General features: G+C 32.1%; 1 long non-coding RNA gene and 1 other non-coding gene across 2 annotated transcripts; one reads left to right on the top strand and one right to left on the bottom strand.

The window, feature by feature from the left end:
• Positions 1-3,885: 3,885 nt before the first annotated feature.
• Positions 3,886-5,612, top strand: LOC148760382 (uncharacterized). Its single transcript, XR_016028829.1, has 3 exons — positions 3,886-3,941; positions 4,591-4,674; positions 5,511-5,612. It is a non-coding gene; the product is annotated as an uncharacterized LOC148760382 (long non-coding RNA).
• Positions 5,613-12,557: 6,945 nt separating this feature from the next.
• LOC148760381 (small nucleolar RNA R71) lies at positions 12,558-12,664 on the bottom strand. The gene has a single exon (XR_016023324.1). It is a non-coding gene; the product is annotated as a small nucleolar RNA R71 (small nucleolar RNA).
• Positions 12,665-19,610: the final 6,946 nt, after the last annotated feature.

Below are 19,610 nucleotides of genomic sequence, written 5' to 3'. Positions count from 1 at the left end.
TATGGCTTTTGGCCAATATTCCGATGGTGGGCTAATGGTGGTAGAGGGGGACTGTGTAATTGTGGAGTAGGGTTTTTTGGGTACGAGGCAAATGAGGCAAGAATTATGGGGCTCAGGGGAACTAGGGCAAAACTAATATATAGAAATGCAAAATTATAAATTTAATAATATAAAATACTTATATAAATATATTATTTTTTTAAAAAAAGGTTAAACTTTTATTATTGATAAATAACAATAAGCCAAAAGTAAATAAATATAAATATAAGGCATTAAGTACATAAGGTCACAGTAAATATAAGCTTATTAGCTTATTAAGTACATAAGGCAACAGTAAAAAGGAAAAAAAACCCAAAAAATAAAAAATGACAGCTAGAGATGGGGATATCTAGCCGTTAAGGTACCAATCTCTCCTGCTCTATAAATACCGAATCTTGCTGTCCTAATTTCTTAGAATCTGCTTGTCCGAATTCATTGAAGTCTCCAATTCTTGTAGAATTCTTAAACTTCCCAATATCCCAACTCAGTCGAACAAATTGCAAACAAAAAAATGTTCCCACTGGTTGGTAATATACACCCAATTTATCCAAACCACGTGGCAAGTCCATTCAAATTGGCTTTGAACACTAATTTGGGTAATGCTAACCACGCGGCAAGGCTCACATACACATCCAATATATCCAAACACAAGCTCCCATGAATGGTAATTGGCATGTGTTTAATTGTTTTTTTCCATTTCAAAGAGAGCTATATTTCTTTTTATATAAATTAAAATTCACATCGAAGCATTTGATTCAATTTGAAAGTGTTAGATGCAAAATGCTTTTATCCCAAACAAAAACAATTAAGAACTAATAATGTTTTATACATAAAACCTTTAGAAAGTTAAAATAAGGAAAATTGAGAAAAACATAAAAATGTATTACGTTGCTAAGTAGCTCTAGACATGTTTCCTTTTGTTATGTTTAGATACAATAATTTGCTCTCTTCTATTCAACTTTTTCTCTATATATTCAGAAGGAGTTAAATACTAATTTACAGAGAGAAATCTAATATTCCCTGTAAAATAAAAATTAACTTGTTAGGATAAATGCTTAAATCTGTCCAACAATTTCAATTTTCATCCATCAATTTGAATATATATGGTAAGTAATCTTAAATTTGAAGTCTTTTATATAATCTCAGCAATACAGAAATGGAAGTCAAATAATTTCATCCTTTTATTTCATTCCTTCATAGCAAGATACGAAAGATTAGAAAGTTACATAATTGTTTATATCATTATTTTGTTCCTAAATTAAACTTATCTGGTAAATTGATACATTACATTTAAGCTTTTAGCACAATGATTCTGAACATTTAGTTCAGTGATTATACATGTATCATATGTTTAAAAATCTAAATTTGAATACTCTTCTTCTAAATTAAAAAAAAAAAAAACCTTAACTAGTACATATTTACAATACTTTATTCATATTTGTAATAATATGAACCGCTATTATTTGTAATAAGAATAAACAGACAAATTTAATCAGGTCAATTAGACTAGATTTTGAAAATAACAAAAAGATGTGTTTTGGTCAACTCAAATCAAATTGGCCTGATTAACAACTCTAAACCTTAAACTCGAGCTTGAGCTTAGCTCATCTAATTAAACCATACTTATTTTTGAAATATTAAAAATATTTTTATACTAATGTTTCAATATTTGTAAATATATTTTCAAATTAAACCTAAATAAAAATAATATTTATTAATATAATTATATCTCAGGCCAAAATTGAATCTACCAAATCTTGTTCAATATCACAAGTAGAGTCGGATTAACCTAGAGGCTTGACAGATAGCTTGATCCATTGATGAATTCAGTAAAAAACTACAAATATTTTACTTTTTCTGTTTAAAGCTTAAAACAACTTTATATAATATGCAAATACACACACATACACACACACACACACACACACATATATATATAGAATTATTAACAAAATTGCAAAACAAATTTTACAACAACTATAGATATAGAAATAGTTACGTTAAACACCTTGTAATTTTTCTCTATAAGGTAAAGCTAAAGAAACTCACCCATGGTTAAGTCAAAAGAAATCGTTCAAACAAATATAAGAGAATAAGGCAATTAGAGATGTATCTATACATACTCAATACTTGATGGTCTTTGACCAAAACTATTGTTAAGAAATACTATAGCCAATTCACCGACAACCTTTCAAAATGAAAATCAATTCCTATGAATTTGCCAGTTGAAACAATTATTATTATTATTATTATTGCTAAGTCATAATTTAACTATGAAAGCTTTAACTTTGAAAAATGCTGAGTAGTGAAGACAACAAAAGCCCCACCATCATGACTGTTCTAAACAAGCACATATAATTCAAGCAATGTTGCCTTGTTTCAGAAGGAATTTAACAAAATTATATATATGATATTGCAATAAGACAAAAAATTTGGAGACAAATTAGAATGCATTTTTTTATTACGATCTCTCTTCCTTTTCTTCGCTTATCTAATCTTGATTAGGAAGATAAAGAGGGACTTAAAAGCCCCAAAGACTATAACTCTATTACATAGAGTTATTTTGCCACATTTTGGTTATTAAAATAGTTAAGTTCTTGAGTTTTAGGTACGAATTTAGGTAGTTTTATTCGCTTTTCTTATTTTAGTTTAAATCATGTTTTGTCAATTTAATTGAAGTCTTTTTAGTTTAATTTTATGTTAAAATGTCTTAAATTTAGCTATTATTTTTTTAGTCTCTTGTGTTTGGAGGTTCTAGATGAAAAGGCCTTAATTGGTGATGAACCATACAAGTATGGCTTAGTGTGTCTCTCATACATGCTACAGTATTTCATGCATAACTTTCATTCTAGAAGTCCAATTGATGTGATTTTTAAGCCACTCAAAATTAAAGAAGAGAACTACAACTTCTATGTTAGTCACTTCACCTAGTTTAAATCAAATCAAGGAGAAAATCGCATTGCAAGAGAAGGGACTGTAGTAGAATCTGCACATAACAGCACATGGTAGCCAAGGCCATGGCCTTGACAGGACCAAGGTCGCGGCATCAAGATGTAGTGGGGCAACATATATGGACTAGAGAATAAAGCACTGAAACAACGGTGAAGGAAGGCCATAGCACTTGGAAGAAGAAAAGTGTAAAGCCTGACCTTATAAAATACTATTCATGACTTACATGTGATGATAGCATGATTGCATGCTAGGAAAGTCCCGAAAAATTTACAAAAGTCGGTATTGTACCTAGAGGTATAACAAAGTTTATTTAATCCTCGAACTAGATCAAATAGGAATTTTAAGGTGAGATTAAGAGTTTCACAGTTCATGGATGACTTAAAATGGTAATTTGGAGTTTGAGGATCAATTTGGAGTCAAATCAGAATTTTCACTAACTAGGGGCAAAATGGTCATTTGCCACTTGGGGATAAAATGGGAATTTTAGAAAAGAATTTATTGGCCCCATTTGACTTATTGGAGTATAATTTGACTTATTGAAGTATGATTTGAGGTTTAGAAGTGAAAAATTTTAATTTCAGTATAATTTGGAGTATATGGGTAAAATGGTAATTTTACCACCTCAGGGGCAAAATTGTAATTTTCCACCACTAGGATATTTTTCCAGCACATGGTCTTCCTTTGTGTTCATCTTTGACCCTTGACTAAACATGTGGTGGAGATAAAATGTTTAAATTTTTAAAATTTTAAAAACGGGGCCAATGACATGATGCCATGTGTCATGCCTTTATTAATATATTATTTTCCTTTTTAAAAGGCACAAAATCAGCCCATCTTCCACCCCATGGCCGGCCAAACCAGCAAGAAGAGAGAGAATACAAAAACAAAAGCAAGAAGAGAGAGAAAATCAAAGAAAAAGTGTGAATTTTCAAGGAAATTAAGTGAAAAAGGTGAGATTTTTTCTATTAAGCTTGAGTTTTCTTATTCCCAAGCATTTCTCTTTATTTTCCATGATTAAATTATATGTTTTCATGATGAATTCAATTCTGGAAAAATGGGTTAGGAGAGAGAAAGTTGTTGGATTTATTTGATTTTAATTTATGTTAGTGTTTTTAGTTTGTTTAGCATATTTAGAAACAAAACAACAAGAAAAAAATTTATTTTCTCCCCCAACCATTAATGGCTGAATTTACGATGTAGTGAGTGAGGATGAGTTTGATTTTATTCTAGGAGAATTGGTTAAGGAATAATGAATTATGAGCCTAGAAAAATAATAGAAATTTTCGGAGCAAAAATACGAATTTTTACCTACTAGGGGTATTTTCGTAATTTACTATCGAGACTGATAATTTGCACCACACTGAGGGACATTAAGTTAATTTGGGTGAAATTGAGGTATAGAAACTGAAAAGAATTAAATTGGAGTTTAAACGGACGCTTTAGGAATTTAATCAAGTGATAAGACGAATTAGGCCAGTACTGAGTTTAGGTAGTTACCAGTGCATTTTTGCATTCCATATCATGCATTGGTAGTCTAAATTAGTTTAATTTTGATTTAGTACCAACTTGGTGAAATTCTCGATTTTGTACTGTGTCAAGGTGGTGAGTCCTCCGATAAAGGCAAGGAAATTGCATCCGAGGACCAGTAGACAGAGTGCTTCGAAAGTCTGCATTCTAGACATTGTGAGTAAACTTACTATCATTTTAATTATCTAGGGTGGTTTTTAGATGATTTCATGAATTCTATGAAAAAAAGAAATTTAAAAAGGTAAATTTTCATGTTTTATGAATAAATGTGTTTCAATGAAATTAAATTATAAATTGTTTTGGAATTAATAATGATTTTGAAAAATAGAGTACACGGAGACTGTTAATTGTGGCAATTTGATTGTTTAAATTGATTGGCTTATGATAAATCGAGCATGATTGGCTAGTTGGCAATTGTATTGAAATGCGAATTGTTTGGTTTCCTTGAAAAATTACGAATTACAAAATTGCCATATCATGTTATTGAGTTTTATTATATGGTGGATTATATATTAATTAATCACTGCAGTAGGGGGTTTCTGTGGACCAGCCTTTTAGAGGGGCACGGTAAACCCCATTATATTCTTACCTTGAACGGAGAGGCGCGTAGGGTATCTCCTGGGGTAAAGTTTAGGGTTCACTTCACGCTAAACCACCACGTGAGGGGGAACTCAGCCAACGCCAAGGAACGACTATGTTTTCAAAACAAAAACATGATTTATGTGAAATGTGAATTTTAATAGCCTTGGTGGTCTCGGTAGGATGCCTCGGCCAAGGTGTCCCCGAGAATGGATTTATGGCACAAGCCTAGATTTTTATGAGATTCATAAGTCTTTTTACGTATTTTGAACGAGATGTGTTCTAATTGTACAACCCAGTTTATGATGATTTACTTTATTGTCTCCATGTACTCAACTCTAGATGTTTATGATGATGTCTGTTTACTCATTGGGATTTTATAATCTCACCACCCTCATTTCCACCCATTTCAGGTTCAGTATAGACTGTAGATAGCTGATCTCATCGAGGATTACAGTGGGATCTGCATTTTCCAAACCATAGGTTCACAATCCTCTTTACTTTTGTTTATTCGGGGGCACTCTTGTTATTTTAAATTAAATTAAATATTTTGGCTTACTGTATTTAAGTATGTATAAATTTATTTAGCTTTTACGCTATAAAAATTATTCACGTATAACTCTATAAATATTGTTTTATAAGAAAATAGAATATTTTACTTAATATTTCTTTTATTATCTTATTATATTCAAATAACCATAATTTCGTTTTAAATGAAGATTTTAGACTTTTAAACTCATTTTGAATATGAATTATGTGTTTTGTACTTGTATATTACGTTTTAGCCAGTTTCAAAATTTTTGAGGAAAATGACCCAAATACCCTTATGAGACGAAAAATTAATATTTTATTTGTTTAAAGTTGAAAACAGCTTAAAATCTTTTAGAACACGATATTTGACAATGGTTGCTCACAAGGGAACAGAGAAACTGATAGTAAAGCCTTGCGGGGTTTCGGGTTGACATTTCGGGTAATAAGTGTCTATCGAGACACCGTGGCGGTTGTCACGGGCTCGAAGGGAGTACCGGATCGTGACAAAAAGCCACCATACTTCAGCTCGCGGCACCATGCCATCCACATTAAAAATTTGATTCTATGATTTTTTAGAAAATAAGGTTTTGGGGGGTACTTAAAGGGAGTTCTTTTAGAGGATTTAGAAGAAGCGTAGAGAGCAGCTTTTTTGAAGAAAATGGACCCATCAACAAAAGAAGAAAGGAAGGGAAAAGAAAGAACATTGGAGATTCGAAAGCTGCAAATCTTAGTTTCTCTCTCTACTTTTGTTCTCTCATTTTCTTTCACTTGTATTGATGGTTGATTTTCTTTGGATGATGTTTTTAGTAGATATTATGGACTAATTTACTTTTTCTAGGAATATGATTAAACTCAACATGTAATTTGAATACTTTATCTCTCTTTTGCTTATTATCAATGAAATATGAGTTGTTTATTCCAATTTTAAGTTTAATGCCTTTAATTGCTTGATCACCAATTAAATTGACTTGGATATTTAAATAGAACTTGAAAAATGGAGTTTAGATTAGGCCATGAATGGAATAGCATGTATTCAAATTCACTTAGTTGGTTAAGTGATTTGATCTGCATATATGATAGGCATATACCTATGGGTTGCATGTAGCTAAGATTAAAGCGTAAACTTAATGAATCTTTCTTCAGTTGAATTTACATACACATATAATAAATTAATTGGGAAAGATATTTTATAAGAACTTCAACAGAGAATTATAAATAAATTAGAACCCTAGGTTAACAACTCAATCTAACGAAGTTTTTAGAGAGAGAAAAACAAGATTTGGATGAAGTGTTGAGGGATATTGTAATCCTAGGCTTTTATTAATCGAATTTTTTTGCAAAGTTTTGCCCATCAGCTTTTAGATTTAATTTAGTTTTTAATTATTTTAATTTTTCTTTTAATTAATCACTTTAATTTGGTTGTTTGAATAATAATATATTGTGTTAATTTTAGTATTTATCAAAAGTTGGTACAATTCTTTGTGGGATTCGACATTCTACTTACTATTATATTACTTGTTACGATACATACACTTGCATGATAAAATCGACAATAAGTTTTTAGCCTCATTACCGAGGAATTGTTTTCTTATTTTCTTGCTAATATTAATACTAAGTAAATCCTAGCCTTAATTCAAACTTTGTTTTTCCTTATTTTCAAGTACTTTTGGTAATTGTATGCGAAGAGTGAGAAGTTTGGATATTGTTCCTTTTGATCTAGAAATTGAAAAGACTTTTCAAGGACTTCGTAGAGAAAATTCACAAGCTTTAACTCACATCAAAATTGTTACGTACGACATGATCAGATTGAAAATGCAACGGAATAAAAAAATATAAAATGTTGCACCTACCTCGAATGACCCTGTTTTTTTTAATGCAAATAGAACATTATGAGAAATGTAATCAAAATTGATTACCTTGGCTAATGATATCGTAATCAAATAGTATCCTCTTAAGGTTTAAAACTCGTGTACACCTCAAAATGTGTAGGACCCCGAGCCACTAAATTCGTGGCCTCTAATGTTGCACAAACAGCCGCAATGGAATCTTTACTGAGATGGGAACTTCTAACCACGCCTTTGTGCAAGCAAAGTTGACAACAAATTGTCATTCTCTTCCTCTCGTAGTCTCCATCCAAGTCACAGAAAAAACTCTTCCAAAAGGCTCTCACAAAGGATGGTGGCATTAAAGAGTTGTATTAGTTTTCTATAAAACTAAAACTAGTAATTAAAAGTGGTTGAAAATATGACTTTATACCTAGGCTAATTAACTTATTAAGTTTGCTAATAAGTCCTCAATATTATAACCTTTTATAATATTGACCTTAGCACTTAATTAAGCCATTTTAATTAAGTCCATATTAGTTAATTAAACTAGTTTATGATTTAAGTCCAACTTAAATCGTCACATTCCCAATTTAATCCACAATGCAACTTTATGTGTGTAACTCATTAGGTTCCTAACATGTTGGCAATGAAATTGAATCATTAATCTTTATTGATTAATTTAAATGAATAAAATTCATAATAAATTAATCAATTCTATTTCATAGATCAAGATTGGCATCTAGCAATGCATCATGGCCACCCAATTGTTAGGAGAGTCAAAAGGTTCTTTAACAACCTTTCATTTTACAATCTATTAGTGTAATTCATTCCCTCATCATATATGTTGGAGATTATAAGAGCTTGGTGCAGTGCCTTATCTTATTGACCTATAAATTTTCTCTTATGGTTAAATCATTAACTTTATGGAGACTTATAAAAATCATTTCATAATCTCCAAATCACCTTGACCAAAGATTTGATTAAGCTAATCTGAACCAAGAACTAATGAGATATTTTCCCTTGAATCACTTGAGGTGATGTTTTCTATCTTGACCACTCATTTGCCTCCATATGAGAGCTCGGTGTAATGTCTTCTCTTATTGACCTCTATATTTGTTCTTGCAATTAGATCATTAGCTTTTTAAAGACTTATGAAACTTATTTCATAATCTCTTAATCACCTTCGCTAAAGATTTGATTAAGCTAATATCAGCCAAGAACTAATGAGATACTTTCCCTTGAATCACTTACGGTGATGATTTCTTTCTTAACCACTCATTGCCTTTATTTGCTTTATACTATTCTTGAAAGCATCCTGATTTGGCATCCTTGGTAGGACCCGTAGGGATGAAATAAAAGAATAGTATTTCACATACAAGACAACTTGGTGTCTTAAGTCTAAGGAATAGTTACACACTGACACATGAGAAGTATTACATATACACTAGAGTGAGATACCAAATGCAAATCTCATGTCGAGTCATGTTCCGTGAACTTGCTCTCCCATGGCAATCACCCACATGCTAGTTCCAAGTATTTCCATACTTCAACTTATGAGAGTGATTACTTACTTCATAAGTACGGAACATAGCACATGCTGATATTCAAGCATTAGTGATGGCTAGTCTCAATATTACAATGATCAAAAACTTTTAAGAACAATGCTTTGATGTATAAAGATCTCATAATTGTATCATAATACAATTCCTTTGCAAGGCATATATAGTTCCTTGGGATTTATCTACATAAGTATAAATAGTAATTAAATTACAAACTTATTGTCACGACCCGGAACCTCCCTCGGGCCCATGACAACCGCCGCAACGTCCCGATTGACACTCATTACCCGGAATGCCAACCAGAACCCCGCAAGGCTTACATATCAGTTTCTTTCCTTTCCTGTGAACAATCGTTGTTAAACATTCCATTTTAAACAATTACCGATCATTTTCGGCTTAAATAAATCCAAAGATAATTTAATTTTTTTTAAAGAATTTATAGATAAATATCACTATTCAAAATATTGATTAAAATATAACATTTTTATATAAAATAATATTTATAGAAACACGTGTAAGAAATCTTTTGTAATGTGTAAGTAAAATAAATTCATACATACAAAAATTTACTAAGTTATAATGTACAATAATGGTTACAATGACAAGTGGCCCAAAATACACCCAGTGTTGGTGCTAGAAACCTACTATCTGTGTGGTAGAGATGTCAACTGGAATGCTCGACAAAATAGGATATCTACAAGCTACGACAGACCTGAAATGTTTGGAAAGGAGGTGGGTGAGATTTTTACAATCCCAATGAGTAAGCAGACATTATCATAAATATCTAAAGGCGAGTAACATGGAGGCAAGTTTAAATAACAAATCACAAACCATTTCATAAGGTTTTCAATTTATTTCTTAAACCATAAAATATTTGTAATTTACCAAAACAGTTGTTAAGGCTTCTGACTTTTATTAAAAACAAGGCTCAAGCCAAAACTAATCCTCGGAGATACCTTGGCCGAGGCATCTAACCGAGTCCACCAAGGTTGTTAAGATATTTACATGTGAAACACATTTTTATTTTTAAAACAAGCCGTTCCTTGGCGTTGGCCGAGTTGCACATTCACGTGGGGGTTCGACATGAAGTGAGCTCTAACACTACCCCAAGAGTTACCCTCATCGCCTCTACAACCGGAGTAACTATATAACCGGGGTTTACCATGCCCCTCTAATAGGCAGTCCATGGAAACCCGTCACTGTAGTGACTAACCCACCAATTTTAATAAAATTTCGACAGTATAATGTGGCTTTTATTTATTTATCCAGCCTGCATAGTAAAAACAGCTTACATAAATTTCCCAATACACTTACAAAATATAGCCACATATACTCATATCTCATAAGCCATTCATAGGAAAATATATAATTTTCAAGATAGTTAACAGCCTCCAATTACTCAATTTCATAATCAACACAATATATCTTTATTTGTCACATTTATTTCTAAAACATCAAAAATCTCGTTTTAATCTTATTTTCATTTCATAAAATATATAAAGAGCATTTAAAAATAAACTCTAGATAATTTACAATAATAATAAGTTTACTCACCGTTTGTACAAATTAACTGATTTTTAGATGCCCCGATCACTATTCGTCGGGTATTACTTCCTTGCCTTTACCGGAAGGCTCTCCTCTTAAACACATTACAAAATTTACTCAATTCATCACATTAATGCTAAATCACTATATATTTGACTTAAATCCTATACTAATGCATCGTATGAAATGCAATAGCCAAAAACGGCTTAAATGCGGTATTAACCTATTTTTGGCACTTTACCCGATAAATTACTAACGCGCTCCATTTTAGCTCTAAATTGTCCCATTCCCTCTCCAACATTTCTAACCATTAATTATCAGCCAATATTCCTCTAAAATCACCAAAATCAGCTCACTCTCTTCCTTGGAGAATTCGGCCAAAAATGGGACATTAACTCGGTTAATTTTCCACTTTGTTTTTCTATCACATTTCACCATTTTTCATCATTTTCTCTTCATTTCTCGTAGAATAAAAATCAGATTATCATCATTGTACCTCATTGCAGATTCGGCCAAGGGTGGGTATTGTGAAAATTTCATGCTTTCTTGCCCAATTTAATTTCTATACACATTTAACTAACTAAAACTACCAATTTAACTAAAAATCAAAACCTAAAAATTTCAAATTCCTCCCCCAAGAATTTCGGCCAGCCCTTGGATTCACTTTTTGATCTCTCTCCTCAAGCATGCTAAATGGAAACAAAGGCATAGGAAAGGTAGAAATCAAGCTAAAGTCGAAAAATCTTACCGTTAGACGCGTAAACGGGCGAAAAACGAGAATTCCCCTTTGAATTTTCTTGTTTCTCTTTGGTTTTTCTCTTTTGTTCCTTTCCTCTCTATTTTCTCTCTTGTTCTTTCCTTATGGCCGGCCATCACTTAAAATGGGGTTTAAATGGGCTGATTTTCATTAAAATAATATTAAACCATTAAAAAATGCCATGTGTCACTTTCCCATTGGTCCGTTTTTAAAATTTCATCCATTTGTTTCCAAATTTTCACCATACACTTGTCCCACATATCCATAGCTTAGATAAAATTCTCAGACTTATCCAAAGTCTTGATGGAGTAATTTTTTAAATTTACACTTTTGCCCCAGTAAAAGTCAAAAATTACATTTTTGTCCCAAAAACTGAAAAATTGCCCATAGACATATTTTTCATCCCTTATACTCATACCATTCTCCAATTTGTCAAATGTGATCTAAATTCTCTCAAAATCTCAAATTTTGTCCACGGGTGGGAAAATTACGATTTTACCCCTAAACATCAAAATTTTCAATTTTTCCCCAAATGAACCCTCGAACTCCGAACAATCATTTTTAGTCATTCCTTGACTATAAAATATTAAATTTCATCCTACGATTCCTATTTGAACTAGTTCGAGGTTAAATCAATTCAAGGGTACCGTCAGGTACAATACCGGGTTTCGTCTATTCTTAGGGACTTTCTTAGCATAATAACATGTTACTCAGTGCATGTGTGCTATGATATGTATTTATAGGGTCGCGTTTTACACTTATGGATAGAGAAACTACCTCAATGTTGTTATAAATAACAAAATGTCATACATGAATATCTTAAATTGTGATTCGTATGCAACCGTAGATTGGCTTGTAAGGCTTATACCAACAGAAACAATGATTTTGAGGGAATATGCTATTCTTTTTGTGCAAGGTCTTTGCTCTTGCATCCAAAAACCTACAATACAAGCTAATAACTTTGAAATCTAGCCAGCGATCATCCAAATGATTCAGACTTTAGTGCAATTTGGAAAACTACCCAATAATGACTCTAATGCTCATACTGTGAATTTCTAGAGATCTGTGATACATTCAAGCACAATGGAGTCACTAATGATGCAATTAGAGTGACTATTTCTTTTTTCATTGCAAGATAAGGCAAAGAATTGGCTAAATTCACTTTCTATTGCCTTCATTGCTACTTAGGATGATCTGGCTCAATAGGTTTCAACTAAGTTATTTCCATTAGCCAAGACTGCAAAGATAAGGAATGACATCACATCATTCATGCAACTAGGTTCAGAGTCGTTGTATGAGGCTTGGGAGAGGTACAAGGATTTACTCAGATGATGTTCGTATCATAGGTTACCTAAGTGGTTAGAAGTACAAAAATTTTATAATAGATTGATGAGTCCTATTAGAACTACCATTGATGTTGTAGTTGGAAGAGCATTCATGGCAAAATTTATTGATGAGGCATATGACTTATTGGAAAAGATGGCATCTAATAACTACTATTGGTCGTCTAAGAGATCGATGCTTAGGAGAGTAGTTGGTATTGATGAGATGGACGCTATCAATGACTTCACTATACAAGTAGCTGCATCAACTAAAAAATTTGATACTATGAGGGTTCATTTTGTTTAAAGCCTATTTGTCACTTGCGATCTGTGTGGAGAAAGCATTATAGTGATCAATGCTTAGTTAATTTTGAAACAATACAGTTTGTTGGAAACCTTAATAAGCGGTAAAACAATTTGTATTCCAACACTTATAATACTAGTTGGAGGAATTATCCTAACTTTTCTTGGAACAATAATCAGGAATCTTCATCAACTCCAAAGCTAAATTTTCCTCCTAGATTTCTACCTCAAGCTAGAGTTCCTATACTTGAGAAAAAGCCATCTATGGAAAAGTTACTTATGCAATACATGGCAAATAGTGATTCTCTCATTCATAATCAGCCAACATCATTCACCATCAATAATAGACCTTAAAAGGGCTTACCTAATTGTTAGAAAGATAAGTTTACAATAAAACTACTACGAGGGGGGTGAATTGGTTGTTAAATAAAAATTCCCTTTTTTTCAAAAATCTTCGAAGATGAAGTAAAACATGAAGAAATGAAATAATAAAACAGAGTATAAAATGAATAAATAAAGAAAAGAAAAGTAAAAAGTCCTCAGCAGGATTGTTATAGAGGTTCGTTTTTCCAATGCCTACGTCTTCTCTCTTGATAGTACAAAGAGTTTTAATCCACTATCAGCTTGCTTTTTCAACAAGGTCAAGCATAACCTTTACAACATGCCTTTTGTAGGATCAGGCGTAACCTCTACAACATGCCTTTTGCAGGATCAGGCATAACCTTTATCAAGACATTACCTTTTTCAAGCATAACCACTACCAAGAAACTTATACATCCACAAACATATCATCATCATATTCATACATGTCATAACCATTCATTAACATATAGGTGGTAACACATGCACCTACCAAATCTTACATGCTACATCATGTCAAGCATGTACGTCATATCATTCATCTAATTTTGAAAAAAATCATTTGAAAAAGCTTGTTCCCCTTGATAAAAACTAATACACAGTAAAGTATTTATATACATAGTAGATTCGCAAATGATAGGTAAATCATTTGTGTTAACTTACATCACAAATCATCATCAAGTCAAATTTATTACTCATACTTTTCAAAACTAGTTGAAAACCTTGAAAGTCAAATCCTTTAATAAACCATCATTTGAAAAATATTTCATCATGCATAAATAATCATTTCCATAGAAATCATGCTCACTTTACGTATTAAAATATTTAAATAAGTGTATCCACTCACCTAATTGGAGAATCAACTTCTCGGTCCAATCACTAGCTATTTCCAAGGATTTCCTCAGAGTTTTCAACAGATCCTAACATTCAACAATCATAACAATCAATTACTTAGACTTATAATTTCGTAATACCCATTCCAAGTACTATCGAAACTAATCGAATTCAACTAAAATTAATTTTCTGGCTTGAATCCATTGTAACATTAACTAAATAGTGCTTAGAATCCCATAAATCCTTTATCCTTACCTTTGGTGAGCTTTGATGCAAAGGAAAATTAGAAAACCTTGGCCTTTAGCAACCAACAAAAAATTTTGGGCATAAAGACAATTATTTTAGTTCAGGAAAATCCAAATTTAAAGATTTCAATGTTAAAAAATGTCATTTTGTTCGTAAAAAGTCAAAACCTAGCTTAAAATCATCAAAAACGGTGATTTAGGTTGAAAATTGGTTAGAGTGGGCTTAGAGTTGAGAAAATACCTTGCAAAAATAGTTGAGGGTTGTCAACCCTCCTAATATGTGACCTAATTATAGTTTGGAGTGTGAAAATACCATTTGACCCCTTTTATTTTCAAAAAACGTCATCATCTATCACTAGATCGAGGTCATCTATTAATAGATAGGCTTGAGGGTTCTTTTAAAAAACTCTGTAATTGCTATCTATTGATATATGTGTCTATCTATCCATAGATTTTTGGTTAGTGCTATTTTAAGAAAACCTTTCTAGGTTGAATCTATAGATAATTTAAGAACATCTATCAATAGATTGGCTCTAGTAAGCAAAAATAAACATTGAAAACTTGTCCAATTGGGCTCCTTTAAGCACCAAACTTTGCAAATAATTCCAAAACATAAAAACAAGAATCTTTCAAATTTAAAAACTTATTTAAGTGTTCTAAACAACAAACATGCATGCTCACCTTAACAAGGTAGCTTAGCTTTACCTTAATGAGCCATCAAAAAATTCTCAATATGTATAGAGTTTTTTTACATGGATTTTATATATGGAAAGTTGACGGCGAAAGCAAATGAAAATGTTAAGAGACATGTCGTACCTTGTTAGCTTTATTCTTGTTTGGACATGACAAAATTGATTAAACTCAATGAGCTTTGAAAATGAATGAAAGATATTTTTGAATATTAAGAAAATCCTCAAAGGAATATTAAAGCTAAGCTTAAAAGAAAGATACATTGAAATGCTTTGATTGTTTGAACATGTTTTCAATATGAATGATCATACTCTTGAACTTAAAAGAATATCTCTTAATTTTCTCAAAGGACTCTAATTTTCAAACTTAAATGTACAGGTCTAAGAATCAAGTTTTCAAAAGAAATGACTTGATTCTTAAATAAAAAGAAAGAAAAATCTATTTCTTTGATTACAGGAAGAATCAATACTAAAGAAGAAGAAGTCAGTTCTCAAGCAAAGATCAAGAGTTAAGAATCAATTTTAAGAAAAGAAAAAGTCAATTCTTGAAAGGCAAAAGCTTCAAGCTTTGTGAAAAACTGACAACTCAGAGACAAATAAATGATTTTAGGGAGACTGTATGCAAAAAGAGAAAGCAAAGAAGAAAGAATTGATTCCACATTGGGAAGAAGTCGGTTCTTCCAACACTAAAAGTAAAACTTAGAAACTTGTGACCAAGAAAGACATGACACAACTAGACAAAAGTGGAGTGGCAAAAATCAAGCTTGAATTCAAAATTTGCCACCAAACTACAATGAAGAATTGACACCTAGAGGGCAAAGAATCAATTCTCAAAGATTGCAAAAGTGTCACCTTTGAACCTAATTGTAAAAGAATTGACACCTCAAAATAGAAGAATCGATTCTTTAGAGACAAAAAGCTATAGATTTTGCAAAGAACTGACAACTCAACAAAAAAGAATCGATTCTATAGATGCGACAAAATTTTGAATGTTGGTTGGAACGTAAAAAAAATGATTCAAATCTCACTCCAACTAGTAGAAAATCATAAAGGCTATAAATATCCATCTTAAAAACATTAAAGTAAGGAGATAAGAGGATTTTGAAAGATTTTAAATTATCTTTGAAGAGGAAAAAAGTGAAAAAAATAAGAGAAAATGCTATAAGTGTAAAATTCCCATCTTTAAGCAAGAAAAGAGCCAAAAAATCACATTTTCATTCCTCAGTTGATCCTTATTGAGCTTAGACCTTCCTTGATCATCCATATTTTTTGAAAGCTTTCACTTTTACCATCCAAAACTTCTTTATCAACTATTTTGAAAGTTTCAATTAGTGATTCTCGAGACAAAGAATTGATTTTGGAGAGATAGAATGAGAAGGAGAAAAGTAATGAAGAAAGAATCGATTTCACATTGGGAAGAAGTCAGTTCTTCAAGCACCAAAAGTACAACTAAAAACTCAATAACCAAGAAAGACGTGGCACGACTAGAGAAAAATAGAGTGGCAAAAATCAAGCTTGAATTCAAATTTTGGCACCAAACCACAATGAAAAGCCGACATCTAGAGGCAAAAGAATCGATTATTTAAGATTGCAAAGATGTCGCCTTTGAACCCAATTGTAGAAGAACTGAAAGCTCAAAATAGAAGAATCGATTCTTTAAAGAGAAAAAGTAATATGGTGTCCTGGTAACGATAGTGTTAGACAGAGGATAGTAGTTTATGAGCCGATTTTGGAGGAAATTGCAAGAGGCCTTGGGCACAAGATCGAATTTCAGTAAAACTTTTCACCCATAGTTGGATGGCCAATCCAAGCGCACCATGTAGATGTTCAAAGATACATTAAGAGCGATTGTGCTCGACTTCGAAGTCTCATGGAATCATTACTTGCCTTTGGCCGAGTTTGCTTATAATAATAGATACCAGGCCATGATTAATATGGCTCCATAAGAGGCTTTGTGTGAAATCCCACCTTGAGTAAGAGGATAAGTTAGGAAATCCTTAGGTCAGCATTTAGATTACATATTTTGAACATTAAACTTAGTTTTAACCTTTAAAAGAATTCACTAACACTTTTGGCTGTCTGCCATTTTTGGAGCAAAAAATTTTTTAAGTTTGGAATGAGTCAAAATATGTGACTTTTATAGAACAATCTTTTGGAAATAAAAAGTGGCACTAATGATTCCTTTGATTTTTAGATGACTAAAATAATTTTTCTATAAGTTTTGGAATACATTTGCTGTCACAACCCGGAACTCCCATCGAGCCCGTCACAATCGCCGCGATGTCCCGATAACATTCATTACCTAAAATGCCAATCGAAACCTCGTAAAACTTAACATCAGTTTTCTCACTTCCCCTGTGAGTATTAGTTACTAAAATCATGTTTTAAAGTGATATGAACCAATTTCAATTCAAACACAGTCAAAGAGAAGTTTCAACTACATAGGGGTATTTTGGTCATTTTTTCCAAAAATTTTGAAACCAGCTAAAATGTAGTATATGAGAGAAATTTACACATTTCATAACCGAAAATGAGTTTAGATATCTAAAACATTCATTTAAAGTGAAATTATAGCTAATGGAATAAAATAAAAATAATGAATAAAATATTCTAATTTTTCATAAAACAATTTTTATAGAATGTTACGTAAATAATTTTTACAGCATAAAAGCAAAATAAATTCCTACATACAGTAGCACACGCAGCCAGGTATTCAAAACATTTAACAATGACATGTGGGCCCCTGAATGACTAAAAGTAATGAAGGCTGTGAACCTATAGTTTTTGAGGATGCAAGTCCAACTGTAGCCCTCAACGAAATGAGCTATCTACCGACTATCCTGAGCCTGAAATGGGTGGAAAGGAAGGTGGTGAGATTATATAATCCTAGTGAGTAAACAAATATCATCTAAAATATCTAAAGCTGAGTAAATGGAGACAGATAAAATAGATTAGCATAAAAATGACTCACAGCATTTCGAACTCATTTTAATAAGATAAAATAGATTCATTTCACCCAAATAAACAACGAGGCTTACGATTTCTTGAAAAGCTTGGCTCGTGCCAAAATCATTCTCATACTCGGTTGTCAGGGATACCTTGGCCTGGGGCTATCCTAATCGAATCCGCCAAGGCTGTTAAAAAGTCATGTACGCATAAATCATGTTTTTATTTTGAAAACATAGTCGTTCCTTGGCGTTGGCTGAGTTCACCTTCACGTGGTGGTTTGGCATGAAGTGAACTCTAAAGTTTTACCTCAGGAATTACCCTACGCGCCTCCTCAATCGAGGTAAGAATATACCCGAATTCTGTGCCCCTCAAAAAGGCTGGTCCATAGAACCCGCCACTGTAGTGACCAATCTATAACCCACCAATTCAATAAAATTCAACAGCATGACATGGCAATTTTATCATTATCCAGCCTATCAAGGCAAACAACAGTTTATATATTTTCAACACAAATACCCATCCAGCCATTCATGCCCACATTATCATAAGCCATTCAATTCAAAGCATAATTTACAATACAGCAAGTAGCCTCAAATTACTCTATTTTCAAGTCATCATTAAATTTCAAAACAATTTATAAAATCATTTCATTTAAACACATTTTTCATAAAATTACAAAATCGGATAAAAATATACTTTAGATAATTAAGATGATAATAAGGTTACTCACTGTAATGGGAATCGAATTCGGGATACTCTGATTCTTGATCCTCGGATACTACCTCTTTACTCTTGCCATAATGCTCACCACCTAGACATAATGCACAGTAAGCAATTTGCTACATTTGTGCTAAACTGTTGTAAAACCAATTCAGGCTCTATACTAATGCATGAAATGGGATGTGAAATACTCGAGTAACTATCTAAATACGGTGTTCAATATAAATTCAATTATGTACCTAAATAAAATGGTATTGGCCTAATTCGATCTATCACCCGATTAATTGGCCAATACATTCTATTCAACTCCAAACAATTCCATTTCTCTCCCAATACTCCAAATCATTAAACACAATTTAAATAACTTGAAATGTGGCAAAATCATCCTCACATTTTCTCTTGAAAAATTCGACCATGGTGAGTGCACTAACAATATAATTTTTTTATGCTTGATTCTCACACCATAAATCATTCATTCCTAATCAAATCACTTGATATTCAATCAAATTCATCATCAATATTCCACATGGAATATTCGGCCAATGAAGGTGATGTAAGAAAATGAATTTTTCTTACTTGCTTTTCAAACTACACATCACCAAACAACTAAAAACACTATAATAACATGTTTTCTAACTAAATTCATCATCAAATTCTCTCTCCTAGGTTTGATCAGCAAACTATCCTTCATGATATCTTGTGATTCAATCATGGAAAATGTAAAATAATGCATAGAAAAGGTAGATCACAAGCCAGAATTAAGAAATTTTACCTTTAATGGCTTGATTCTTTGAAAATCAACAATTTCCCTTTGAATTTTTCTCTCTAGGGTTTTTGTTCTTCCTTTTTTCTCTTTTTCTCTCTTTGGCCAAC

The sequence above is a fragment of the Theobroma cacao genome, chromosome 10 (assembly GCF_053813885.1).
Source record: "Theobroma cacao isolate CCN51 chromosome 10, ASM5381388v1, whole genome shotgun sequence".
In the NCBI taxonomy this organism is placed as follows: Eukaryota; Viridiplantae; Streptophyta; class Magnoliopsida; order Malvales; family Malvaceae; genus Theobroma; species Theobroma cacao.
This window is presented reverse-complemented; position numbering and strand designations above follow the sequence as displayed.